This window comes from Genypterus blacodes, unplaced genomic scaffold, assembly GCF_046128005.1.
Source record: "Genypterus blacodes isolate CSIRO-AG114 ecotype Tasmania unplaced genomic scaffold, CSIRO-AGI_Gbla_v1 ptg000007l_1, whole genome shotgun sequence".
Lineage (NCBI taxonomy): Eukaryota > Metazoa > Chordata > Actinopteri > Ophidiiformes > Ophidiidae > Genypterus > Genypterus blacodes.
The window spans coordinates 2,765,317-2,793,178 of NW_027466821.1; the positions used below are offsets into that span (position 1 = coordinate 2,765,317).

The following is a 27,862-nucleotide window of genomic DNA, read 5'->3' on the forward strand; positions in this document are numbered from 1 at the left end:
AACTTTCATAGTTACACATTATTTGGCGCCATCTACTGTGTAAGAATGCAAAGTAGTGTTTCAAAATCTTAATTTCACAGGATCAGCTTCTTTTAGTGTGTTTTACTTCCAAGAAAGCTAGAAAACAACACTCTGTGGAGGGTGTCTGGTCCCTGGGAAGTGGAACGTTTTTGGTGATACCTCAGCATCCTGTCAGGTTTGTCTGTGAGAAAAGGTTTTAAAAGTAGGAACAGCATTTTGTTCTGCAGCTTTTTCGGGATAAAGGGATGAAATCAGATAATGAGCTTGGTTACAGCTGCATTCATTCGATTTGATTCTTCTCCGACTACACAGTACAACACAAGTCTTGGAAGCTTGGTTTTGGAAATAGAATGAGCTCCTTTGAAGGATTACAGATTAAAGCAGCACTACTTACTAACAAATTGGAACAACTAAGGTTTAAGCCACACATACACCATCTACACACTCTTAAGACACTTTCAAAAGATCAGGCTCAGACTTTCTTAATTTCCCAACCAGTCTTTATTAAATAATCAAACAGAACAATTATACAACATTACTACTCCTAATAAAGGAACAGCTACACTTTTGATGTTGATATGTTTTGATGTTGTGATAGTCCAACACTCACCTCTTCTGGGGACATTTAGGAATAATATCCAGTAGGAAAATCCGGTTGAACATGAACAGATGTGGCGGTGCTGTATTGTGATGTATTGCTGCCCTCCAGGGAAGGCAGTAGGTTGTATAGTTAGCTCCTGATGGGGCAAAATCACAACCCTGAAACCACACAACCTACTACCTCACCCTGTGCGAACACCATAAGTCAGCCCCAAGGGTCCGGTTCCCGCGTGTCCCATCTGAGGACTTGTCCAGAGGTCTGAGCCGTGGATGAATGAGGAGAGAACTACAGGCTACAATGAGGTTTGTCGTGATTTCATTACACAATCAAGACATTATATTTCAATACAAGTCATTCCGATAATCAGACGTTATGCTCCCCCTTTCACCGCCAAGCCCACATTCAAAATATGACCTAAATAAAGAAGACAAATATCAGTTTTATTTAAGAATCAGACTATTTTCTTCCGCATCAGCAGAGACGGCGATGGTGATGACGACGATGACGACCGTGATGCCATCACAGTCGCTTCAGGAAAGACAGTAAGTTGTATAGTCATCGACAGTTTGGGAATAACCCTAAAACTATACAACCTACTACCTCACCCCAAAGGACAGTTTGTCTCCCGAGGTCGCCCCTCACGACACGAGGCTGACGGGCTCCTGTGGGAACACAAACTCACAAAATACTTAGGGGCCGGGGAGAAATGCACAAAACTAAACCATAGATCAGACTTTTTGATCCCAAACTACAGGAGCTCAGGTGCCTTGACGTTGTGTATCAGCCGACTGCAGAGCAAGAGAAGAAAAGTAAGAAGGTGCATTTACTGAAGCACAATTTTGGCGCACATGTGCCTGATGCCAATATGTCTTTCTACATCTGCAGCACATGTTAGAGGGAACAGTTGTCACGTTTTCTCACCTGGATTTATCTGGCGACTGGAGTTACTTTGCAACGGGAGACTTTGAAATGAAAAAACAAGGTAAAATCATCACACTGCATCGATTCAGCTCGCACAATGTAAATGAAAGAAATCATTGAAATGACTGTAGTGTATGTAATCACTACATCAGGTGATAATCCTTGCATCTCCACTTTTGGGTGAAGAAGTTCCTCATCTTTAATTTGGGGAAATTTCAAATCTACCAAACAATAATTTAACACTGGCTTTGGGTACTTCAGTATATAAATTCCTTAACTGCTCATTAAATCTGTCTTTTACTCAAGGAGAATATTGAAATGGCGCACTTTCCCACTGTGTTAGCACTTCCCATGACATCAGAAACAGACGACATTTTGTTCACTGCAAAATTATTTCATGCCACTATGAGGCGACTGGTTGAAGAGCAAAGTGAGAGGAGTGAGATTGTAAGCCAGCCACGTCGTTTGTTTAACCTTTTTGCCCCCATAAATATCGCTTTCAAAGTATTTCCTGCGTGCCACTTGTGTGTGGCGGTTCACCTCCTCTGCGCCTTCGTCCGCACGCTCGGTCACCTCGTCTTCTCTCAGGTTTCCTCGTCCTGACGGAGACAAATGAGAGGAGAGAGTGAGCCGCCTCGGGGTGTCTCAAGGTCAGGTTCTCACCTTTTGTTTTACACTCGGCAAGCCTGCGTGCACACACACATTTAACACACACATAACACACACACACACACACACACACACACACACACACACACACACACACACACACACACACACACACACACACACGTACATGAAAGCACATGGCGTGCAGACCGGTGCAGGTCAACACCTGATCACCAAAACAGGTTCACGCTTACATGTGTGCACGGGAACACGGAGAGGAGGAGGAGAGAGTGAGAGTGTGGTCTGTCTGGATTATTAATGAGGATGATGTTTGGCAATCAGCAGGGCAACGGTGTGTGCTACCTGGCGCCTCAGGTGACACACTCATGCAGTACACACACACACACATGCTGCCTATTAAACACACACCACCGCACACTCCATTACCCTAAAATGAGCCACATGAATCCTCTAAAGACGCTGTGCCGCTAACGTGCGTGTCGCAGGAGGTCTCATTGCTGAGGGGCGTACGTGTGTGTGTGTGTGTGTTCGTCTGAGGGGCCTGAAAGGTCAAAGCGACAGGTTGCGGTTGTTTTTGGGGGAGTTTCCTGACTGTGACAGAAGAGACGCCAACGCAGAGGAGGCACGGTGGGGTCAAACTTGTAAAAATGAGTCACCGCCCACACACACACACACACACACACGCACATACCAGTTTGTGGCTCTTTTATGACTCCTTGGTTATCCCATAAATGCCACACAAATCTGATCTGCGGCACAGAAGCTGATTTACACCTTTAATGGAGGTGCAGAATGTATATTAAAATGCAGCAAATCATTTCGTATTTGAAAGTATCTCTCCCTCAAACACACGGCCAGTTTATCCAGCTTGTACACCGGGAATTATAGGCTAATAACAGGCATCCCGTGGCCGTGTGTACCTCTGATGGAACGCGCGGCGCCACGGGCCGTAAAACTGCCGGGAATGATCCCCGGAATGAGTCGGGATGAAGCGCGCTGCCCTTTGAAGCCAGACGGCCCCGTGTGACCCGAGGACTTGGCTCAAAGTGTAAAACCCGGCAAAAAAATAAAACAAAAGCAATTATCCTGTTGTTATTTATGTATTTATAGATTTATAGATTTTGAAGATCTTTGCGGCGTGGTGGTTTTTTGGTAATTGCACAGGTGTTTGCGGATCCCAAAAAGTTTCCCGACCCCCCGCTGTGTTTGGGAAGAGACAAAAGCCCAAACCTGAGCACCGCATTGTCCTGCAGAGACGTCCCTCTGTCTCCGTGCCTGCAGTTGACCCAAACCACCAACAGGTGTCATGTCTGGACCAAGCACAGGGGGGAGAGAGCGGCAGCCACGCCGAGGTCTCCCGTCACAATGAGGCCTTTGTGCGGTTCCGGGTGCCAGCCGGCGTTGCCCTCGTGTACTGTTTCTTCATTTGACCTTTAGGCCGACGGCTTTTCTTTCCCGTTTTTCCCGGACTAATTTCCTTTGAGGAGATTATCTCTGGCTGATGTGGACAACACCCGGAGCTTTAAGGGGGTTTTGACGGCCTTGCGTCGCTCACTGTTGCCGCCGCCGTGCGTCGTGTTCGGCTGGACGACAGAGTGTGTTTACCGCTTTGAGCACCTGCAGGCCGGCGAGTGATGAGGTCATAGGAAAAGAAACGATTTGGATTTTAAAAGCCCACACACTCACACAAACATACACACACAAACACACACACACAGGCATCAGTCAATCCATAATTGTACAATAATTATAATATGTTGAAACAAACCTTTACGCCAAAGCTCGCCAGGAAAATGAAGTCATCCTCAGCTGATCCACCTGGAACTGAAAGAGAGAAAAAACTTTACACTATATAATAACAAAATTCGGTCCAGGCAGATTCACAAGACACACACACACGCGCAAGGTGTGTGTGAGTACACCAGAGCCTCCGGGTCATAAACCTGCCAGGCAGCTACTTGTGTGTATTATTAAAGCTGAAGTCCTGCACGTTCTCACAGCTCACATTACTGAGCCCAAATTTAGACTGGATAACTCAATTAGCATACAGTTTACTGTCCAGAGCACACACACACACTTCAAAAAATTACCACAGGGAATACTGTGTGTTTCCATTTGTTTATGATTTTTCTGTGTTACTAAATTACAAAACTAATTACAAAATTTGAAAAATGTCTCGAAGTTTCCTGAGCAAAAGTTTTATTAAAGAAAACAGACGACAGTAAACTGCAAATACAATTCATTATTTTTTAATAATTCTATAAACCATGTATAATGTTGCTAAACCAAAAATAAGTCCTGTCCTTCATAAATAAATTACAATCATAAATGATTAATAAAAGAATATAGATACTGATACAACTAATGTAACAATTACAAACTATGTAGTTTACCTTAATATTTATGGAGACAAATATTACAATATATCCGTGTTTGATCCGATTTGGGAAAAATTCGACAAAGCATTATATTTCAAACACACACACAAACGCGCGCACACACACACACACACACACAAACACACACACACAGACACACACACACAGACACACACAGAGTCTATAGTTGAGTTTCTGTTGGTCTCAGTGTATCCCCGGCGTGTTCAGCCATGATTGGTGCGTCACTTTTAAAGTTGGATTCTCACCAAAGTGTGTTTCCTCGCGCTGTAATGATTCGCCTGAAGACGCCATTTTAAAGTTTCGTAAAAACTGCAAACCAGACGAGGAACGAAGAACAACACTTCGCCCGAGTACACATATCATCTCACTGTGTGTGTGTGTGTGTGTGTGTGTCTTCTTTTAAGAATGTGTCCTTGTAACATACCAGAGTGTCTGTGTATTGTTCTTGCATACACCTGTGCGTGATCGAGTGCAACTGGATGATCGTGTGTATTTGTACGTGCGGCAGCATGTATGTGTGTGTGTGTGTGTGTGTGTGTGTGTTTGAATACCCAGAGGAGGAGGCTGTGCCCTGCACTCCTTGGGAGAGGCGTGGGAACCCCATTCATCTTAGGAGGCAGGGTTCATTGTGGGGTACATTGCATCAAATGTGTCTGAGTGTGTGTCTGTGTGTGTGTGCATGTGCATGTGTGTGCGTGTGTGCATGTGTGTGTGTGTGTGTGTGTGTGTGTGTGTGTGTGTGTGACCTAGGCTCTCATTTTGTTTATTTTTGCTGTTTTCCTTCATTTTGTGGCTCTGTTTTTCATACGTGACGGTTTGACCAAAAACATCCCTCGGCAACAAATTCATAATTTCGAGAGTTCCGGAAATCAACGCATAAAACTTTTACTGTTGAACCTTTCTGTGCGCCATCAGCGTGGGACACAATCTCACATTTTATGAATTCAAATAACTCAAACCCCGTTTTTTTCCCCTCGTGCCCTGTGAGACGACAAATTGCGGGACGGTCAGGACTTTGCATTCATTCTTATGCGCAATGGAATTTAACGTGATTTGAGATTGTAAATATGCGTTGATATACTGTACGTCCATGTTTTGGGGGATGAAATGCTATAAAACATTTGTGACACATCCTCCTCGTTACAGTCACGGACGTCGTGTACGCGGCCTGGGAATTCAATTTCTGGCAAACATAGAAGAACAGAACAAGACAGGATGATTCTGTGTCCAGGAGTGACGTCTGGCTCTGACGTATCGACTAACTCTGGAGTCTTAGGGTGGGGTGGGGGGAGGGGGGGCTGTCACAGGTTTTCTCTTTGGGCCTGACAGAAATGGCGGATGCTGGCGTCAGAGCGGCGGGTGAATGGGCCCGTCGCACGTGGGGCGGAGGAGGGACGAGTGGCGCTGTCTGGTGACTCACGCTGCCTCCACTCCGTACCTGCCGGTCGGCGTATGCGCACGCACGTATGTGTGTGTGCAGGGACGAGGTGCACGGCCGACGTGACCATACGCAGACGACGAGCCGATCGGGGAAATGTGGACGGCGATGGACGGGATCGGCATGGGTGCACCGCTCTGGGTTTAAAAATTCTACGCATCAAAAAAGAAAATATGTGCGGCGGAATCCGACATAAACCACGTAGAGTTTTCAATCTTATTTTCGTGCTACAATACAAACGAAACGACGTATAATTACAAAACAAGCTGGATTCCTGATAAAGTGACAGGAATGTCTGCAACATAAAAACTCCTGTTTACGCGCGTTTACATACAGTCACATATGTATATGAGCTGAACCATTTAGTGCTGGACTCGGCTGCCTTAAACAGGCCTGTGTGAGCTCTATCAAAGCTCTGTGTAGCCACGTGTCAGCACTGACCCATTTCCGGGCGTTTAACCTTCTACGACAAAACACGAAGCGCAGGCGTGCCGTTTAAAAATGCCTTTTTATGGCAAAAATTCGCCATTTCGTTGGCGGCTGCCGGTGTCCCGCTCGGCGAGCAGAGGACAGACAGGCAGTGGACGTTATCGTGGGGCAATGTGCAGCAGGCCCTGTCTGGCCCTCGGCCCAACATTACAGCACTGCTCCCTCCAAAACTGTCTCACACTGACACACACACACAAGGCCGACCTGGAGTGCAAATGGCAGGTACGAGTGAAGAAAAAGGGAGATTAGGGCTCGGGCTTTGTCTGAAGTCCAAAGCCCGAGCCGAGTCCCCCCCCCCCCCTCCCGACCCCCCCACCCAGTCTGTCCACATTTAGTTTCTCCGGAGAGCTGAAGACGCTGTGTTCAAATACGGGCACGTGAGGACCGAGTCAGCCAATCTGCTCTGGCGTTTGTTTCCTCTTTGCCCTTTTTCTCAACAAACATCCGCACACAGACACTTCACCCACACACACACACAGACACACACAGTCTGACTTACCCACAAAGGCCACTGGCACATGCAGCGCTCATCTGCCCGGGCAAAGCGCTGAGAAATCCTGTCCGACGGCTCTGGCGGGATTCACGCAGTTAACGTCCCCGGCTCTGTGTCTCTGTGGACAGGAGCAGAGACGCAGCTGGGATTCAGTCACACAGCTCTGCAAAGGAGTAGGCGGGCACGCCGACCGGAGACCCATTCAGAGTCCCACCAGAGAGTGCCAGCCTCCCTCTCTGTCTGAGCGACTCGTCTGCATGTCTGTCTGCCCATCTGTCTGCTTTTCGCCCCGGCAATCTGGCCACCTCAGCCTAAACCCGTCTCTCTCTCTCGCTCGCTCACACTCGCTCCGTCTCTCCCTCTGCCTGACCTAAACCTCAGGTAAGAGCTCCTGATCTATACGCGCCTGGCTCTCCTCTCCTCTACTCCCGCTCTCCCCCCCTGTCAGCCGCCTCCTCGTCTGAGACTGTCAGGGGGCCCGCCACAATGGGGGGAGGCCATGTGGGTTTCCCGTGGAGTCGCGTGTTCCTCCCGTCTGGCAGTTAACAAGGCTTTGAATGAGGAATGTTAGCAAACAGAGCCGCTGAATGTTGGGTGAATGCTAAGCCGGGCAGCCAGTCAGAGCGCAGCACCGGCCCGGGCCCATGAATAATGCAGAAGGCTCAACAGGGAGGAGAGGGAGGCAAGGCTCCACCTCCTTGTGCCCCTTTCCTAAATCCACCCGCCCCACCTTCTCTTCTCCCTCCCCACCCACCACCCCCCCGCCTGCTCCAAACTCAAATGCCTTCACGGGAATGAGAGAGAGAGAGAGAGAGAGAGAGAGAGAGAGAGAGATTGAGAGAGAGGGCAGAGAGAGAATTCAAGACCTCTGCTCCTCGCTCGTGTAATAAAAACTGCAGCGATAGTAAAGCTGAGCACATGCGCGCTCACATGGAATCGCGACAAATCACTTCTTGAAACATGCCACCCCACTCTCTCTGTCTCTCTCTCTGTCTCTCACTCTCTGTCTCTCACTCTCTCGTTGGGAACCATCTCACTCTTTTTGTGTCTTTTGTTTGGAATTGGCACCTGTCCCAGAAAAAGCCCCGCCGCTGCTCCGCCCTCCTGCTCCCCTTTCACTGGAGACTGCCCACAAGAGACGGAGGGAGAGAGAGAGAGAGAGAGAGAGAAGGAGAGAGGGTGGGGCAGAGAAGGCAAGAGGGAGAGGGGTGAGGAAGGTAGAGGGCAAACGAGATAAGAGCGAGGGAGGAAATAAATGAGAAATCATTGGCAGATCTCAAAAGATGTGGAAATCTTGGCGTGCACAGGCGGCACAGAATCAAGGCAGCAGTCGAGAACAAACCCGCTGTCTCCGTCCTCAGTTCAAGGCAGCCACACACTCCTCTGCCGAGAAAAAAAAAGGGAGACCGCGGTCGGAGCGATCTGTCCAAGGTCCGCACAACCGCCTCCCGCCCGCCCCCACGCCCCCACAAAAAAAACCCAAAACCGATTCGTTTGACGCTGTAGGTGACAAAGTCGGAAGCGACGAAAACTGACCCGAAATGCGGCGCGCGGAGGGGGGTGAGAGGAAGAAGAAGATGAAGAAAACTTGGGGTGTGGGGGGTGGGGGTGCGTCTCCCCAAATGGTGTGGCGGCAGCAGGGTTGAAGCAGGAGTGAGAGAGCGAACGCCACTTGTTGCATGATACAGAGGAGCGGATCTTGCAGGGGGAGCAGGCAGAGGGTTAAAATCCTGGGAGTAGTAAAAAATCCCTCCCTCTTTTGGCACAGAGCGGCTGGAGGGGAGGGCCCGGCTGTAGAAATAGCAGCAGCGTTTTTCCCCTCTCTATTTTTTTCTCTCATTTCGGCGTGTGCGTGTGTGTGCGAGCGAGCGTGTGTGTGTGTCAGAGAGCTGCGGCGTCCTAGTCTACCCTCTCGCATGTGGCCAGGACCCAGGGAGAGAGGAAGAGGGAGCGAGAGCGAGAGAGATGGACAGAAAAAGAAGCAAGGGGGGGAGAGAGAGAGAGGGAGGGAAAAGAGCTCTGAGTGGAGGAGAAAGAGCTCAGCTGACGACGAAACGGGGGGGGGGTGGGTCTGTGTTGCGTGTGCGCAGCGCGTTTTCATCACCGGTGGCCCCAGAGCGGCGTGAGCGTGCGTGAGGCGGCCGGCTGAGTCGAGGGGGGGGCACAGGGGCTCAGGGTGCACCTCCTAAGGAGGAGACCCTTGCGAGCACGTTGGGGGGGGGATTAGAAAGGATCCGAGGGCGAGAGTAGAACTTTTTAGAACCGGGTGTGGGTGTATGTGCACGTGTGTGTGTGTGTGTGTGGGGGGGGTGTCTTGTTCTTCATCATTACTGGTTTGTTGTACCGCACTTGAACTAGAACTCGAAAAAGCTACACCGTCCGTTTTTTGGGGCGACCGCCGGTCAACGTGAAGTTGCCGCGATCTTTTACCGCAGTGCGCCCACCGCTCGCCATTAACGGGGGTCCGCCCCCTTTTTCCTCCTCGCCTGCGAACGACGCAGTCTGCAGGAGGGGGACGTAGTAACCTGGCCAATAAAAAAAATAAAAATGGGCCCGGTGACTCCTGCCTGTGTGTACCCTCATTCTCCACCCCACCGCTCCCCTCAGCTCCTCTCTCTCCCGCACCCCCCCCCCCTCCGGCTCCCCGAGTGTCCAGTCTTTTCTGTCTCCAGCCTCTTTCTTGTCCATTCAGTAGCTCGGCCGTGCACTAAACAGCGAGTGTTCATTTAAGCCGCTTTGAGGGGGATCTTTCTCCACTTCCCTTTGCTGGAGAGGGAAGGCGGGTCACATTTTCTTACATAATTATGTGGCTCCTACCACCCCTTCCCTCCCTCTCTCTCTCTCTCTCTCTCTCTCCCGCACCAACACCTACCAACCCCTGCATCAAACAGCTGAAGGTTATCCACACTCGTCCTCTGCCCATCCGACTTCCCTCTCTGAAACTTCTCGAGGTGGCCGATGCTGTAATACCTCCTTCGCCGTTTGCAACAGATTCCCCACGGCACAGGAGAAAAAAAGGAAAAACTTCCTCTCCCACTCCCCTCCCCTCCAGGCTTCTCCTTCCCAAAGAAACCCAGAGTTTTTCCCCTCCTCTCTCCCCAAAGTAGCAGCCGCACAAAAGAGAGGGGAAAAAGAGAAAACTGTCCAAAATAGCAGACAGATCTCACGTCAGCGAGCACCGCTTGCCGATCGCGATTTCGATCTGTCCTTCCTGCTCGCTCGACGTTGGCGCGCGCAGAAAGTACGACTGTTTTTGTGCACGTGCGCACTTGTGTTACTGCGGAGAAGTAAACGAAGAGTGCGGGAACGAGCGCGCGGCAAACCAACATGGCGGCTCGGGCGGCTGTAATCTGCCCGGGCGCTGGGGGAGAGGCGTTGCGCCGCCGCCCTTCCTTTCGGACCGACCCGGGGAGAGAGAGAGAGAGAGAGACAGATGGGGAGAGTGAGAGAAAAGAGAGCAAGAGTGCACTCGTCTTGCCAAACTCTCCTCGGCTTTGCCACAATCTCAAATTAAACTCAGGTGCTCTGTGTTCGGCGTGGTGGTGGAGTGGCTGCTGCTGCTGTGCCATCCGCCTCTCGCACACGCCCACTTTAACGCCAAAACTCACGATATTGAGAAATGATTGAACGTGTCACAGAAATATGATCATTCCAGCCTGGGAACACAAGGAAATATCAGCTCCGTTGCGCTATACAGAGATATAAATTCAGCCCTGGTGCCTCCATGACAAAAGGCGACAGAGCAGCCATGAGGGTGAACCCGGTGACGTCACATCTCACCACGTCTTTGAACCAATTGCGTTGGCTCTGAGCAAAAAAAAAACGCTCTGCAACTGCGCAAAAAACATAAATGAAACAATGGTGTAAACAAGTGCATGTTTCATCGGCGGCCGAGGCGGACGGAGAGACGCACGGCCCTCCTCTCCTCGTCTATCCCAGGCACTGCTACTGCGAGTCAGTTGTTTACCATCGAACATGTGGCAGGAATTCAAAAAACTTGGCAGGGCCCGGCGCACTGTACGTCGCCGAGAGTTCACCCGAGGATACGACTCTGGTTTTGGCTGCGCTGCCAACTCCTGACACTTTAGCCCTGTGCGCAGCCTCGCCCCTGCAGGAGCGGCCTGCGCAATGCTGCCATTGATGAAACTCCAATATTAACAGGCCGCTTTATGACACCTTCACGAGTCAGCCGCTGCGTTATTTATTGTATCATCTCCGGCTGCAATCTCGGCTCAGCCCTTCTCTGTCAGACATTTGCTGTCAGTGTGACGCGAGTGTGTGTGTGTGTGTGACTGAAATGCGTCATTGATATGTGATACGCATGTTAGTCTGCACAGGTCTGCTAAAATAAAGAAAAGCTGAACGACACAATGGCAGAAAGGACTCAGACCTGTTAAGTGTGCAATTCCTGTTGCCCACTGGCACGAAGGCAGCAAGGGTCTCCCAAACATTTATAGTTCACTAATGAACTGAAACAACACAGTGGTTAATCCAGCGCTCTTATCAGACTCGGGCACCTTTAAACTCGTATTAATCATGCTGCAGATCCACTGAACACACAACGATTATATTTATGACACACACACACACACACGCTGCTCGGTGCTGGACTGCCCAAGAGCCTGTCGCCAGCAACACCTGCAGAGCTGCATCTTCATATTCATTTTCAATGGCAAAAGGTGTCTGAGAGCAGAGCGACAGCAGTGTGAGGTTTCATTCAACCACACACGATTCCACTTATTATTATATTATATTGTTATATTATAGATTATAATAGATACAAGGTGAAAGACACACACTTCCTCTGTAATGAAAATTCATCTTTACGAGAATAAATTAAATAATTAAAACCTGGAAAAACATCTATTGCTTCTATTTATTTATATTTCATCTATTAGCAATAATGTGGCAGACGAGTTTGTAGGAATGCCGGTGATGAGAGATGATGATTATAAAGAGTTGTTGCTCTTAAAATTCCAAGCGTCTGCTCTTATTAGCATGTTTAAGACATTGCACTAAATGCTAATAACTCACACATCTGATCCCCGTGTTGCGTTTCCATCCTGCAAGCTGCATGCGTCTATACGTTCACACTGCGGTTAACACACACACACACAGACAATCGCTCCTCTCAACGGTGACCAGTGCGGCGGGGCCGGCTCCCTCTACGCGGTGGTCTACTGAGGGGCCCCTCCGCAGCACGTGCCTTGACAACTTCTCTATTACAGCTGTGACCCCGGAGGTCAGACTTTGAAGGGTTCCGAACAAAGGCCGTGACCTCGGGGTCAGAAGTGTAACGCCGGGGGCAGGCCGGGGCCCCTCGTCAAAGGGAGCGTGCTGTTTGCTTTGAAAGGTAAGGATCACTAACACTGAGGCCTAATAAGGATTAAGGGGCCATCTCCTTTGGGATGTCAGTCTGGGGCCTCATACATCAGTCTCTATTAACCCCTGTGACCTGCCGTGGCCATTACGGGGCTACGGGTCATGGTCGCTCACACGGTGGAGCTGTAAACACTCATGTCGCGTCAAGCCGTCAACGCACCGGTGGTGATTACAGGGATAAACTGTTTTAAGAGGTGAAAACTTAGGAAGCTGAGAGTGGAACCTTGCTGTGAGGTGTGTGTGTCCCACACAGACAGGACGGCTGAGTTCAAGTTTTTGGCACTGGGCTTTAAAGAATAAGGCAACATTTCCAGTCATTGGCTGGGAAAATCCTGTAGATGGCCAGCAAAATATTTGAAAATCACGAGAAAGTAACGGAAATAAATGTAACAAGTCAAGTTCTCTAAATGTTTGATGATTAAAAAAAGAAGAAAGAAAAGGTCATGAACAATGAGAGACAGAACCACAAAATGGAGGACAGGAGGAGACAACATGGCGGACCGAGTGATGCACTCACTCACACTGCCTCTAATCAGCCAAATTACTAAACAAGAAATGTTATACACACTGGAGAAAAGGCTAAACAGAGTTTGTATTTGAGAAAGTGAATGTGATGAATTTGAGTTGCAAACACATCCAGGGGTTCACCCACGATGAAGAGCAAAATATGAACACACACAGCAGATGTGTGTTTAGTTTCTGCCTTTAATGTGCATTTCAAATGATGAAAGAAGTTATGAACTAATTAAGTCTTTCTATTTTTCCAAAAAAGTGTGTCTATGAATTTCCGTGTGTATTTAATGACCAAAAAACTCTGACCTAAGAGAACAAATCGTTTCTTTCTCATTATCATTAATGTGTGTGAATACAAGCAAATGCAGTGCATTTACCTGGCACAATCTCACATTTTAAAATTAAAAACTACAGAGTAATTAAAGAAATTCATATAGAAATGCAGTTAAATTCAGTTAGGAATGAAAAAACTAAATCTTCCCTGTGAATCAAGATTTTACACAGAATGAATTTAGGGCTTAATTAACAAAGTGTGCTGAGAGGACATGAAGTGTCATTTGTTTAACAGAAAAAAGTTGAGAAAATTATTTACACACCTTTAATGTTGCTGAATAAGATCAAACTACATATGATATTATTTATTTAATTTGTTGAAACATTAAATTCAGTAAAGAAAGACTGCCAATGAGCAGAATCGCCTAGGAAAGTTTAAGTTTTCATAATGGAGTATTGAAAAGGATAAAGGACAATAGATTTTTAACACACAAAAAAGACATAAATGAATTTGTAAAAACAATTTTTAGAGAAAGTTCTGTCTCAGCCTCTGCAAATTTAAAAAGTGGAGGTAAAAAAGCTGTTTAAGAGTATCTAAGCTGGAAAATGTCAAAGTGTTCTGATAATAAATCTTCCAAGAAACAAACAGCAGCTTATTGCTCAAAGTTCCAATTCGAATTTGCATTATTTCACCTGTAATTACGATCATTCAAACGCAGCTGTCAATGACACAAACCAGTCTTGTAGCTTTTCATTATTTCACTTTTAGGCTTTAAGTATTTTAATTATGGAAGCATTTTGTTCCTTCTGTGTGTTTCCGATTGCATTCAACCATTTTCAAGTCATGGTTACAAATAAATGTAACAGATTTTCTTTTTCTTTTTAAACGCTTTTCGAGGGGCAATTCACACTCACGCACACCGTGGACATGGACTGAGCACTTCCAATTCACTCCTCTGACAATCATTGAGCCACTCACCTCTGAAAGCGGAGCCAGGGGGAGAGCTGGGTCGGCAGCAGAGCAAAGGTTGGAGGAGAGGAGACGCTTAAATGAGCCCGGACGAGCTCGGACACGAGCAGCCTTAAAAACAAGACAAGATACACTGAACGAGTGGCACTTCAGACAGCGTCTCGGCTCCTCTCTCATTAAATAAGGGCTGTGCTTTGGGAAAACCATCGTCCTACTTTCTGTTAACCATGAGAGTACCCCTCTCTAGGTCATTTCGCAACTGCCATGCTTATTAGGAAAAGTTTGGTTTCTAATTTCCCCAAAAGAATACATTTCTCGTCATTAAAAAAAAGGTAATTACATGGATTTGTCGTCCAGGGAGCAGAGAAATGCCACGCCGGTCCCTGGCTTTTCCCGGAAATGTATAATAAGTGTGATGAGCGCGATGAAATTGAATTTACAGCAAAAACCAAGGCTGTGATTTTGGATATCCCGGTTACCTTTAACCTCACATGCGATAGCGTTTCATACAGGAGCGTTTCATACAGCGTTTGCATATCAAGCGATGGCAGACGACACCAGAATGCAAATGTGCTGAGTCGAGCCTGAAATATCTCAGCTCACACATTCGGCTCATTCTTGTGGACAACTGCAAGTGAAATACAACCTGCGGACAAGAGAAGTAGGTGTAATAATTTTTTTCAAGCCCACATTTTGTACTTTACGAAACACACACACACACACACACACACGTGCACACACATGCACATATCCCTCTTAAATGCTACTTACTGGACATGTTTCTGGACCCCCGTCTGACAAAATGAGACAAATTTCTACTTATCAAACAGCAGCATAACGTCTGGGACACTGGTACCGCCTCTTAAAGAGTTTGGACCCAGCTGTTGGTTCTACAGCAGTGCCACGTCACAGACACACTGCAGCCTGGATGGGCCTGCGTGACCTAGCTCGGCCCAGATAGGAGCCCTTGGTGCTCAGGCCCCTGCCCGGATGGTACACGCACGTTTCACAGACGGAAGGTGGGTGGGGGAGGGAGGGGGGACCTCTTAGATGCCTTTTAACACAGTGCAGCCTCCACATCCTTACTCGTGTTCTCCCCGTGTCCTCTCCTTTTCCAAACATCACTCACTTATCCGACAATGCAGCGGCATGTTCGTCACAGCTGCTCCGATCCGATTCAGCCGACTGAGGGTTTTGGGAACACACACTCCAAATAAAAGCGTTTGTTTGATTTGCTATCGACCACGAGGCTGCACAGACATGCTCCCCCATACACACACGTTACACACACATAACATCCGGCACGGGCCAACGTGTGCGTAAATCCAGTGTCCAAGGAGTTTTAATGTGAAAGGGAAATTCACAAGTAATGAAAAGAAAAGTTTGTGAAATTGGACGATAATTTGTTTCTTTTTTCTCTTTTTTAATTGGTGGCTCACTGTGGTCTAATGAGAAAAGAACTTCTAGACAGACGCCACGTGTGCACCAATTGTGTGTGTGTGTGTGTGTGTGTGTGTGTGTGTGTGCGCGCAGATGTGTGTACGATAATGACCTACTCAAGGACATCCGAGTTAGAATAGAAAAATGAATAGATAGGAGCATCTTCTAATGGCTGCACGTTTCAAAACTCAATGGCAGTGATTCTGAACTTTAATTAGCATTTTTCCCTACCAGTCGGAATAAATTCCTCATTTCATGCAACTCTATGCAAAATGCGCAGTCAAAGTAGCAACATTGCTCTGAATAGAAATTTAAAAACCATCTTTCACCTGTGGTGTATTATTTTTGTTTTTTTAAATACAAATTCAATTCAAATATTTTTCCACACATTTGATCGCATGTATAGTCTGTGGCCTCTTTCCACATTTTCTCCTCTCTGATCTGCTCGTATTCATGGCTGACTCCAATATTAACCTCAAATCCCTGTTAAAAAATGTAAACAATTCTTTAAACAACATATAGCCTTATTTTGCTACCATAAACTAAATTGTCGGTTTGAGGTACACGCCTGAACACTAAATATTCATAGCAAATTGCAATATAGCCAAGGGGAGAAGCTATATAGCTTATAAACTTGAATTTGGGCATATTTCTAATGAGGGAAATGTCCCAAAAAATACATGAACATTAATCAGTAATAAATAAACCCTTCGATCTTATTTGTTGAACCTTTAGCCCACAGTTCTGCTCTGATTTTTCATCTGATCTACAGCATTAACAGACTGCTGTGTCTGTGTGCAGCTCAGTGAGCAGGGAAAAGAGACGCTGGCTCTGAGGGGTTAAGATGCTAGCAGTCATGTGCCTGTCGGCTGCAACAAAAGCCTGCCTATGTAGGGTGCATACAGATGGAGCGAGCTCCTTTGTGTGCAGCGTTTCACACGTCGCAGCCTTGGAGCTGCCAGGTCTGGCTCTCCGGGCCTGGCTACTGGCCTAGCAGCTTACAGCACCTGACGCTGGGCTCTTACTTTGCCTTTCTTTGAGTGAGACCCAGTTGCAGCGAGTTTGATAGATAATGGAGCGCAGGTCCAAATCGAGGGTCACGCAGCTCAGCAGAATGACTAGGCGATCTCAAATCAGCAGGACAGGAGCGATTGCATGGCTCTTGCTGTAGTTGGCCACAAAATATCTGAGTTTTCCTCCTCTTTACTGTCTCATGTCACAATAAACTGGACTACCCTTCTTCCTTTCTAATGCCGTGATGTAAATACAAACTGTGTATGTTTTAATCATGTATATGTGTTGTGCATAATGTGTACATAGTTTTGTATCCTACTATATACACGGTGCTGGTGTATATTCTGCTGTATTTATGCTACATGAGCCAAGTCACCAGGGCCAATTCCTTATAGTGTACATGTTTCTGTACACACATCGTGATTAAACTATTTCTGGTTTACTAGGTATAGGGAAGGATTTACACTTTTCTAAAAGCTAAAGCTTGGACCAAGCTTTAAGAGAAGAGTGCAGAGTCACAAAAGCAAGAAGGGCTTTGATCAGCTTTTTTCAGCTTCTCTCCCGAAGAAATATGGACGGCAACAAAATAATTGTCGGCCCTTATTAATCCTTTTTTGTATATATTTATGGTGCAGGCATGTCCTGAGAAAAGACATAAAAAGCATACAGCTCAAATAAAATGTAGTCCACTTTCATATATTGTCTTTATATTTAAAGTGTGCAGGGACCAGACTTTGGACAGCATCAAGTTTCATCCTCAACTCCATAAACAAATAATGTATTTGGGGCGTGTCAGTCTGGTAAATACCACATTGTGCGTCACACTGCTTGTTGTTGAAGGTTATTACTTGTTACAAAGGTGATAAAAGTGGCTCAGGGAGATTCTGAGACGTGGCATTGTTGCATTCCTGACAAGCAGGAGGCACCGTGTCACATTTGAAAATGAATATCATACAACACAAAGCAGGGAAATCTGCTGACAAAGTGGAAGCACTACTATTTTACATTCACATTTGAGGTGTTTTGCAAGTGCTTTCACCCAGAATAAGCAGATAGGTCTTTGCTGTCCTGCCTGAGGACAATTCATCAGGACATTTTGTTGTTGTACTGGAATGCTTGACATTTCTAGTTACAGGACAATCTCTTTTGATACATTTACACTTCATTTTTTCCACCTATATGTGATTTTTGGCTCACAGATTTACATCTTCTTTTTGAAGAGGCTCGCATCAAATACCTGTGTTTACACCGTTTACACCTGAAACAACCCTCACGCACAACCAATGGTGAAGTTTCTGACACCCAAACAAATAGCTGGACAGCCAAGAGATCCAGGCACTTGTAGTTTTGGTGTCATTCTTACACAGGTAAAGAATGTCACATTTAATGGTCGCATTAGCAGATTCCCAGTAGATATCAGATGTATTTCCACATACAAATGTCAAATATGAGAATATCAGATTTCATGTGCTTTCTCCTACCGTTTACATGTTCACAAAACATATCCGATGAGCAACAATTGCTTAGAATTGCGTACTTGTACCTGACAGAATAAATATAGCATTTAACTGCTACACCACCCTGAATGCTCTTCAGACTCACACAAACTAAATGGAAATGCTGTGGCAGTCCAGCATTCCTCTATTACTTCAAGAGCAAGCCATGGACAGTTGATTCAACGTTAAAAATGTGTATTACATACTGTCTGGACGTTCGGCTGTGTCTGTGCCTACAATACAATAAATTACACCAAAGGCAACGCATTAAACTGGAGACACTTTGAAACCATTATAAGTCAATCCTGCCAACCTTAAAATGTCCAAATAAATCTTATTTCAGAGGGTAACAGTGAGTTATCTCTCAATATTCTGCTCAAACACTTATACTGGCACATATTTACTTTTCCAAAAGTGCTGCAGTCCAAATTAGCAAGGTGAATTTTCACTTGGTTATAAAAATAAATAAATTGCGGTGTATCATTTCAGAGCAAAGCAATGACACATGCTAACGACGTTCATGCTAAAAATCGATCATTTAAGAATTGACACTTGTGGTTACCTTTTTTTGTTCAGTTTTTTTCATCAAAATCATTTGTCAAAGTGTTGTAAATATATTTCTTTAATTATACAAAAGGTACTAGTAACACGTTCTGCACTCAAATCGGTGGTTGGGTACTGCCAGCCCAAAGCTAATCTCATCCATTAGTTTTTATTGCCATTGCTAACAATGCTACTAGCTGTCGTTCCCTGATGAAAGCCAAACTATTATATAATATAAGCTATTATATCACTGCGTTAGTGAAGTTTTACTGTTTTTCTTTACAAATACCACAGCAGTCATCACCTTAGACTAGTAATGTTGTCACAAAAGCTACGCTATGATTTTTGTTTGTGCCAGGATGAAGGCAAAAATGTGGCGTATGCTTAATTGATTTATGAGAGGAAGTACGCCAGATGAGCAAATGCTGACACTCGTACACCACAGCGTTTACATGACGTTTGGAAAAGCTTATTGCCTTTATCGGACCGGGATCAAAGTGTCACTGTGTGTGTTAACGTACTGACTGGAGCTCGGTGCTGCATTACAATTTGGATTAAAACTATTCCGGGCTGCGGAAATGAAACTCTCCTGGACAGCAGACACAGATGTACATGTGTGTGTGTGAGTGTGTGTGTGTGTGTGTGTGTGTGTGTGTGTGTCTGTGTGTGTGTGTGTGTGTGTGTACAAAAAACAAAACAAAAAAAGCGACACCCTCCCCTCTCTCCCTCTCAAACAAACATGCACATAAACACACCCACACAAAACCAACCATTCAAACTAGCTGCTGCTACAAGTCATATGTTAATTAAACCTTTTGTTCGCGTAGGCTGGAGAATATCAGCTCCCATTTTCTGACCCTGTACCCCGCCGCCTATCGTGTCCAAAAACACATACGCACACTTGTACACGGGGGAACACACATGTAATGTATACACGCCGCATGCTCGAGTTGCATACTTCCAGGACACGCTGGCTGCCTGACAACCACAGCGATGGAGGAGACGTGAGGGTAGGCAGGGGGGGGAAAGGTATCCTGGCGTGTTAGTTTTCTGCCAGGGAGTCCCTATTGACCTGTTAAACCTTTGTGACTGGAACAAATGCAAATGGCGCTGACTTGTTCACACAAAATACTAAAGGCCCATTCAAATGAGGCCCCGGGCCACAATGCAGCGGTGGCCGAGCGAGCGGGCGAGCGAGCGAGAGAGAGAGTCAGTTCATTCTGGTTGTCTGGTGGAGAGCGACCATCTATTCTCATTACTTCTCCTTCATGACCCTCCAATGAGCACACACTGCCAAACACAGACAGAGTTACCTTACACCTCCGCCGCAAGTAGCAGACGCTGCTACAGTGCCCTACAGTGCCCTGAACTTTACCCCATAATTACCTTCCATGTAATACTTTGTAATTGGACGCCAGTGGACCTGAACCATCCCTGCAAGCACAATGCCGGCCGTGCCCGATAATCAGACACCGCTTAGTCCACCTTCACTTTCGCAAGTAACTCAGTGTCTCCCCGTGGCTCATATCATATCCTAATTTTCAATTCTGCCCCATTGGGTATCGAATAGAAAGTGAAGATACAAGCGGTGAGGAGACGGTGAGGCAGTTGAAAGTTGCAGTGGAATGCAGGGGTAAAACCTGATATGATGCAATCATGTGCAGATAAGTACAGTGAATGAATATAAGCACTAATATAGTTTTACAAAGGTTCGGGCCGCAATAAGACTAACCATAATTGTAATAAAGTGAGACTGATTAACTTTCTAGTCATCTGTAATGATTTGGACTCTACCCATAATGCTGTAGTACAGGTTTGTGCAGCAAATATGTGTATGTGTGAAATATGTGTATCAAATTAAGTCGTTCCTGACGGTACATTTATATTTAGTCAAGGCATTGAAAGGCTTTTTTGTGTGCACGGCACATTACAGTCACTCAAGTCATGGAGGGCTTTCTTCTTCCTCCCCTTCGCTCCAAATATTGTAGAAGATTAGTAGGAGCCTAAGGATGGATCTCACAAGCACATCTGGACAACACCTGATCTGAGGGACGCTGCTTACTGAACCTCCACTGAACTGGTTTGGTCAAATGAAGGGTTTCATTCAGAATGTCTGGATGTGGTATAAAGTTTACTTACCACTCGAAGCTATCACTCAAACAAACATATGTGTGTAGGTAGTCACGATTTCTTACGATTTCTTGTGACCTGAAGTTCTTTTATCTACCTTTGTTGAACGCACTTATTGTAAGTCGCTTAGGATAAAAGCGTCTGCTAAATGACCGTAATGTAATGTAATGTAATTTATAGCGAATCAATCAAGTTCATGAGCAAATCAAATCAAATTAAATCAAGTTACTATAATATTTAGCAAATTCATTGTATGCTATTGCCATACAGTAACAAACTGTTATAAGATGCATTAATCTCAGCCATTGTAGGTAGTAAAGCAAGAATAGCCCTTACTGGACAAAAATAGTTATCTGCTTGAGTTAATCTTAAAAAAGGGATCCTTGTCAAACATTTCTGGTGCTTTATGTTGGATTCATTAATTTAGAACTCAAAATACTAAATTCTGGCAACTTGTTTGTACCTGTAATTTAAACTGAGTATTGAGTATTAACCTGAGGTGTTTCAGTTGGCTTAAAAGACAGAAAGCTGATCCCAGATCCTGATGAGGATCTGTTTGACATGCTGACACCTGCAGAGGTCCCACATGAGCTCAAACTCAGTTGGAAGTGCACCTGAGAGAGACGACGGACCAGACCAGACCTGTGTCCAGCAGGATTCACAAATACCTCTAACTGTTTAAGCCTATTTAGGGGACACACAGAACCATCTAGTGACAAGCAGAAGATGTGAAAATGTGTTTCTTTGCTAAAATACATTTCTAACTGTCTGTCCTTGAGTATCTTTCAACAACTAGTAAACTGGTAATAACTTCTCTTCTCTTTAATAGCAGAGGGTCAGAAAGTTATTCATTACAGCACATACATCTACCAAGACTGAACATTTCTAAAAAAAAAAGAAAGATATCTCATTAAAACCAATAAATTCACTAAATTCAATTCTGTTTTTGCACCGAATTCAATTCTGCACTTAATTTTAATTTTTGCACATTCTCTATACTGCTGCTGATGTCTCGTCACAAAGAATTTCAATATACAGTATCAACCTGTGTTTTTCTGTGCAAATGACAATAAACTCTTGAACTTGAACTTGAACTTAAATCCTATCCTGGCTATTTTTTTAAAGTCTTGAGTGCAAGATTAAAGCACTGCTTAAAAGTAAACATAGGGTTGAATCAACACTAAAGGGAGCCACTATTCACCATCAGTACATTAAATGCAGGGCTACGGAAGTGCAGGTCTTCTTCACAATCGAGACGACCTTCACTTCCCACGCCGGAGCATTCGCTTTTAGAATTACTTTCAGAAAACTCTTCCATCACAGTGGGTCCATCATTTTAAAGGCATATTGTGCAGTCAAGCATTGTTCAAAGCTGCTAAAGATTAAATTCAATTCTAGTCAAGATTCTAATGTTCCACAAAAAATACCATAGATGTCATGCCGAATTACAGGGAAATGGGTATATACTGGTGCACAAGACATCTAGAATCTTTTCCATTTGATGTAATGGTGCAGTAATAAAAATGCGGCGTCTTAAGTTTCCATATTTCACTCAAACTACGCATAAAATACAGTGGAGCAGATACAGAATACCATATAGATGTGACGCCGCCTTGCTGTGTTTTCTCTCCCTTCTTCAAATTTATGGAGAACATCAAGTTCAAGCAGTTTAGCTGAACTCAGTACACTTTTCTGAGCCTGATATTGATGTTACACTATTGGAATCATCCTGATCCAATAAGCTCCAGCCCTCTGGTAGTCCGTGCAAGTTGAAACAAACACTCAGGGCTATTTGCGACTAGAATGTAACCCAGGCCAGGTATTGCTTTGCCAGTTAGACAGTCTTCATGTCATCCAGTCAGATACGTAATAGCTTGTGAGCTATGGTCATCAATCTTGATACTTTGATACTTTAATCTAGCCATACGTCTTTCCTCCCTCAGCTGTTATTCTGGTATTTTGAAGACTGAGGACAACGAAAGCTGTCCTTACGGGGTAAAAAAGTCAAAACCACACTTTCAAAATGGATCAGCTTCATCATTACAACATAATTTTCTGATTTATGAGGAGCGAAAGGCCCTGATGTAGTCAAAATCCATTGCTTGGAAGAAAATAAAAATTGTAAATTATGCTTTCGCCCCACTTCAAGAATGTCAAATTCACATGAGAATCGTCTCAGAGACACTTATGGAATTCCTAAACTGAAGACTGAAGGTGCTGAGGGTGCTGCAGAAGAGATTCAGGCTCTCCTTAAATCTGATCATCATTAAAAATATACTCGGCCATAACAACAGTATCAGGCAGACCTGTAATTTAAAGTATTAATCCTGTGGCCTGCTTTGTTGTGGATCACAGCTTCACGAGTAGCGAGAAAGAGGAAAAGAACCATTTTGACTTGGAGACTGCTCCAAAGACTAATGTCAGGATTTATTTTGCTGTTCTAATATTAATGTGACCAGGTTAGTCCCACTGAGATTAGGAGTTGTTTTTTCAAGAGGCTAGGTTAAGCAAAAAATCTGTTCAAGTGTTCATAAACATTTAGTCATGCATTTATTCATGAATCTATCCTATCACATTAATAAAAGCCTTAAGCTGAAACTGCTTCACTGACAAAATAATACTGCATTTTCTCATTAGGAAAACACCCCACTTTTCTGCGCACAGGTTTGGGTGGAGGTGTGTGTGTGCATGGGCGCGTGCATGCGTGTGTTTCGGCTTCAATCCACTCGAGTGTCAGCGTGAGCTCACCTGCATTGCAGTGTCTGAGGCGTGGCTGGTTCCACCTTCGGCTCGTCTCCCGTTTCCCTGCACCCACCGGAACAAACAGAAAAGACTCAAGTCACAAAACAAGACTGTGGGACATGATCGTGCCCATGTTTTGACCTGAAACATGACAAATTATCAAGATCTGTCACTGATTATTATAGGTGAGAAGCAATTGTTTTGCCAAACTGCTCTGAACAGAGGACGCCATTTCTTTACACTCTACATTATGTTTTCAATTCTCTTAATGCAGGAATTCTCCGGTGCAAGTCCTCCGTTCATTCGGTGCAATAATGAGATGAAAGCACGTGAGAGCAATGAGATTACATCTATGCAATAAAAAATGAAAACAAGGATTTGTAAAAGCACTGAGGTCTATGTAACGCTACTCAACATTGTGAGAACGCTTCTATTATTTTGCAAATGCCTGCATACAATCGTAAAAAAGACATTTTATTGATTCACTTTCTCCCCTCCAGGCAGGGCAGAGCACAAGGTCGACAACAGCTACACCCTTGGTACAGGATCCGTGTCTGCTCAAGGGCACCTGGGCACTGTAAATATTTGCTGATATGCAGACCTGGAGGTCAATGTTTTCCTGAGCAGTTATGGAAATATGATTTTCTCTAAACATGCAAGGAAAAACTTCATATCGCTGCTTTATGACATTGCATCCCCTCCCCTGTTCTTTACTGCATGCGGATGCGCAAATTGGCCCGACTTGCTGTTGTGTTTTTTCATTTCTTTGTATGTACATAACATGGGCCAGCCTCTGCGGTGGGTATGATACAGCTGAACTGGAAGAACCTGCACTGCTCCCTACAGGCCTAACTCATTTGCTTTTAGTCGCTCGCTCACTCTCTCTCTCTCTCCCTCCCTCTCTCTCTCTCTTTCAATCTTCTCATCGGACTCGTAAACTCCCTACAAACCGGCCGATTGCCTTCAGATCACTATCCCACTCTCTATCCTTCCTCAGTAGAAATAGAAATGAAGAGTGAAGAGCGAGAAAAAATGCAGAGAAAGAGAGAGAGAGCGAGGGAGGTTAGATTGTACAGGAATGAATCAATGCAGTGGCCTAGTCTGTCTCTCTCTCGCTCTCTCTCTTTTTTTCCCTCTCCGTCTTTTTATTTTTTTCCCCCTCTCTCTCTCAAATGATTCACAGTGGAAAGAAAAGGCCTTTTCCTTGTCCTCAGTTGAACTCCACATCAGCTTCCTGTTAGAAAGGCAAGGAGGAAACACCCAGAGCAACACAGGGCGCGTGCACGTACGGGCGCGTGCACAGACCCAGCGTGCGTGCACGCCCACACACACACACACCACACACACACAGAGGAAGGCCTTCACGAGTGGATTCTTTGCTGCCAGAGAAATTAGGTCAAGCACTTAAATGCCCTGCACTGAGATGTGCAGAGATTTAAGAGTGAGGTGGGGACAGCAAAAGCATACACACGCAAAAAAAATAAACAACAACAAGCAAACACGCTTGCCTTTACATGCACATACACACACACATACATACACACTGGGCATACGCTGTACACAGCCAATGGCTTGCCGTGTAATAATACAGAAAAAAACCCTGAAATAATCAGTGACAGACGCCTACTGCTCCTACTGTTAATACACCATCCATCTGTGCAGATTAGAACATGAAGAGGTGGCTCAGACACACACACACGCACACAGGCGCAGACAATCGCACAAAAAGGGCTGCAGGAGCCTCCACAACACAGCAGCTCTGTGCAGGACAGGAGAGCAGAACGCGACACGTCGCAGTATCTGCTGTGCACGCCGAAACCCCCACCCGCTCGCTCGCCCGCCTGCCTGCCCCCCCCCATCCCCTGACCTGAAATGCCCTTAAAGAAACAACACACCACATCGCCATCGCATCCAATCAACTATTCATAGATGGGGTGGATTGCGCCCGGTCTGATCTCGCCGTTTAGGGTTTCAATCAATTGCGTGAGATATGAGCGAAACAGGGAGCGATAGAGAGCGAGGGAGAGAGAGAGACCATGAGGAAGAGTGGGAGGGAGAATCATGAAAAGCTAGACACTCTGTATAAAGCAAACAAGAGAAGATTTTGGTGATTTGGGACCTCTCTGATCTCCTGCATACCTCATGGTTCTGGTTTCTCCCGTCCCACCGACTCAGATTGGAAGAGATGACCCCCTAGTCCCATTGTCTGAGGGCCACCTGTGCTTCTGCGCCATTTTCTCAAAGGCACAATGGTGTTTTCCTGTTTACGGCCACGGCTGTGCTTTATTAACGTGCAATATGGCGGGCATTAATACATCATTTAAGAGAATGTGTTTATGGGTAAGAGCTGCGGGCCAATGGGTCATGTTGACCCAGTTCATATTTTTTGGCTCGTGACAGCATTGTTCCTCTTCCCAGTGTGGTGAGAGAGACGGAGAGTGAGAGAGAGAGAAAGAAGAGTGAGAGACCAAGTTTGTGTCAGCCAGCATAGATATTTCCTTGCTTCAATTCTGACTCTGGAGCTTCAGAGGAACGCGGACAAAAGCACTCAGCTAAATACGCAGCCAGATGTGCAGGGTGCAATCGGATGATCCAAAAAGGACCGACAACCCCAGAAGATACACCTCTGTGTGTGTGTGTGTGTCTTCGCTGTGTGTGTGTGTGTGTGTGTGTACCTCTTTTAAACTTTTGACTTGTGCCAAGCAGAAGGTGCCCGTGTGCGCTGCGGTGCTTTGGGTGAAACCAGGCACGCCGCAAGTTATCTTTGGCCACAACGTTATCTTTGGCGTCCACCGAAACGAGCTAAAAACACATGCCGCCGGAGCACATGACACTGCGGGATGTGTCGCAATGTGCTGCGAAACTGGGCTGTTGCAGACGCACTGATACTTTCAAAGGGCTAGTGTTATTGTACAGTACTGATCTCGCCACAATCTCAAAGTATACTACATTTATCTTGTTTGTACTGCACATTTCTGCCTCACAGGGACTGAGAAAAATGCTGATCCACAGTTAGTGAAATCAATAATTTTCAGCAACAAGAAGAGGAGCTTTAGGCTTCACAATAAACTCTGTGTTACTCTGGAAAACAACTGATTTCCTGCGTCCTTTCAAGTTCAAAATCTATATTATTCCCCCTATAGCAGGAATGGCAATGCGTTTAATGGTGCCTAGTAAATATGATCACTTCAAACCCTCACAAGAATATACATTTATCTTATTTTCCACATATATAGATAGATATGCACATAGAATAAATATATACATATATATACATATCACTACAAAGCCCCAGACCTTTTAACCATTAAAAATACATTCAGCCACCGCTGTATTGGGTCCTCTCAGATTTCAGAGTAGAATTAATCTCATGAAAAACTTCTCCTCAGAGGAAAACCACAGTGACACATCAGGGGGAAACCGCACGGATCCACCATATGTTGTCATGTCTTCCATGCACCGACCGGGAGACGCTGCCTGTCTAATTAAACGCACTTTTTTGTTTCGCGTTATATACACGAGAATCCCCCTCATTCGGGGAAGCGGCGGCGTTAACCGCGACGTGTTCCCGCTGCTGTGCGCCTCTATCTCGGCTCACATCGGGGACAACAAAAGGAAAGATTATGCCTCTGTGAAGGGAAAACTAGGGCATGAAAAGGCGACCTCTTTTCTTCCACTGCGATGGGGGGAATCTACCGCGGAGCCGCCGTCTGTCTCCACACAAAGACGAGAACACGTTTGAGGAGACCAGCTCACATTTAATACATTTTTCTTTTCAGATGGTACCGAGGTTGGGGTTTTGTTTTTCGGGGTGAAGTTTCCCCCGAAAGACCCGTGGAAGGTTTAGGTTCGCACGGGCAATATATCGATGCGTTCAAAAAAAAAAAGAAATCTGTACCTGGTTGTCATTTTTACGTATTTGACGCACATATTAACCTCTTAATAAGCACACAGATAACAGGGTAATTTATTTAATACTACTCACGACAGAGCTCAAGTTCAAGTTGGAGGACCGACCGTCTCATCTCCCGGTGTCCGCGGGCTTTACATGTCCTAGACGGCGCTTCCTCTATCGGTCGTCTATAATGCGTCTGGATGCAAAATAACAAAAACAAGAAAAGGGGCGACAATCTTTTGTTTTTTCATGGGTGTGTGAGGGGAGAAGTCGTCGTTTTGGGGTTTTATACGCGGAAGCCGAGGTGGCGATAGCGGCGAGCGGGCTTGTCTGTGTGAGAGTTGCGCCTTCCTTCCCCCCCCCGTCTCCGCGGCTCTCTCTCCCCCGGCCATCCCAGCCTCCCTCCGGTTCAACGGGGACACGCAGGCTGCGCCGTGCGTCCTGCGCCGCCGATTGAACCAGATGCGTCAAG

The 27,862-nt window shown here is 45.7% G+C and overlaps 1 long non-coding RNA gene across 3 annotated transcripts; it reads right to left on the bottom strand.

Moving 5' to 3' along the window:
* Window positions 1-499: 499 nt before the first annotated feature.
* On the bottom strand, window positions 500-27,746 carry LOC143003433 (uncharacterized). Of its 3 annotated transcripts, XR_012963868.1 has the most exons (6): window positions 27,481-27,746; window positions 23,502-23,558; window positions 14,140-14,241; window positions 6,999-7,110; window positions 3,942-3,991; window positions 500-2,142 (listed from the first exon to the last, which is right to left on the bottom strand). It is a non-coding gene; the product is annotated as an uncharacterized LOC143003433 (long non-coding RNA). The 3 variants fall into 3 exon arrangements; XR_012963867.1 differs by lacking the exon at window positions 14,140-14,241; XR_012963869.1 differs by lacking the exon at window positions 14,140-14,241 and having other exon boundaries at window positions 3,942-3,997.
* Between the last annotated feature and the right edge of the window lie 116 nt (window positions 27,747-27,862).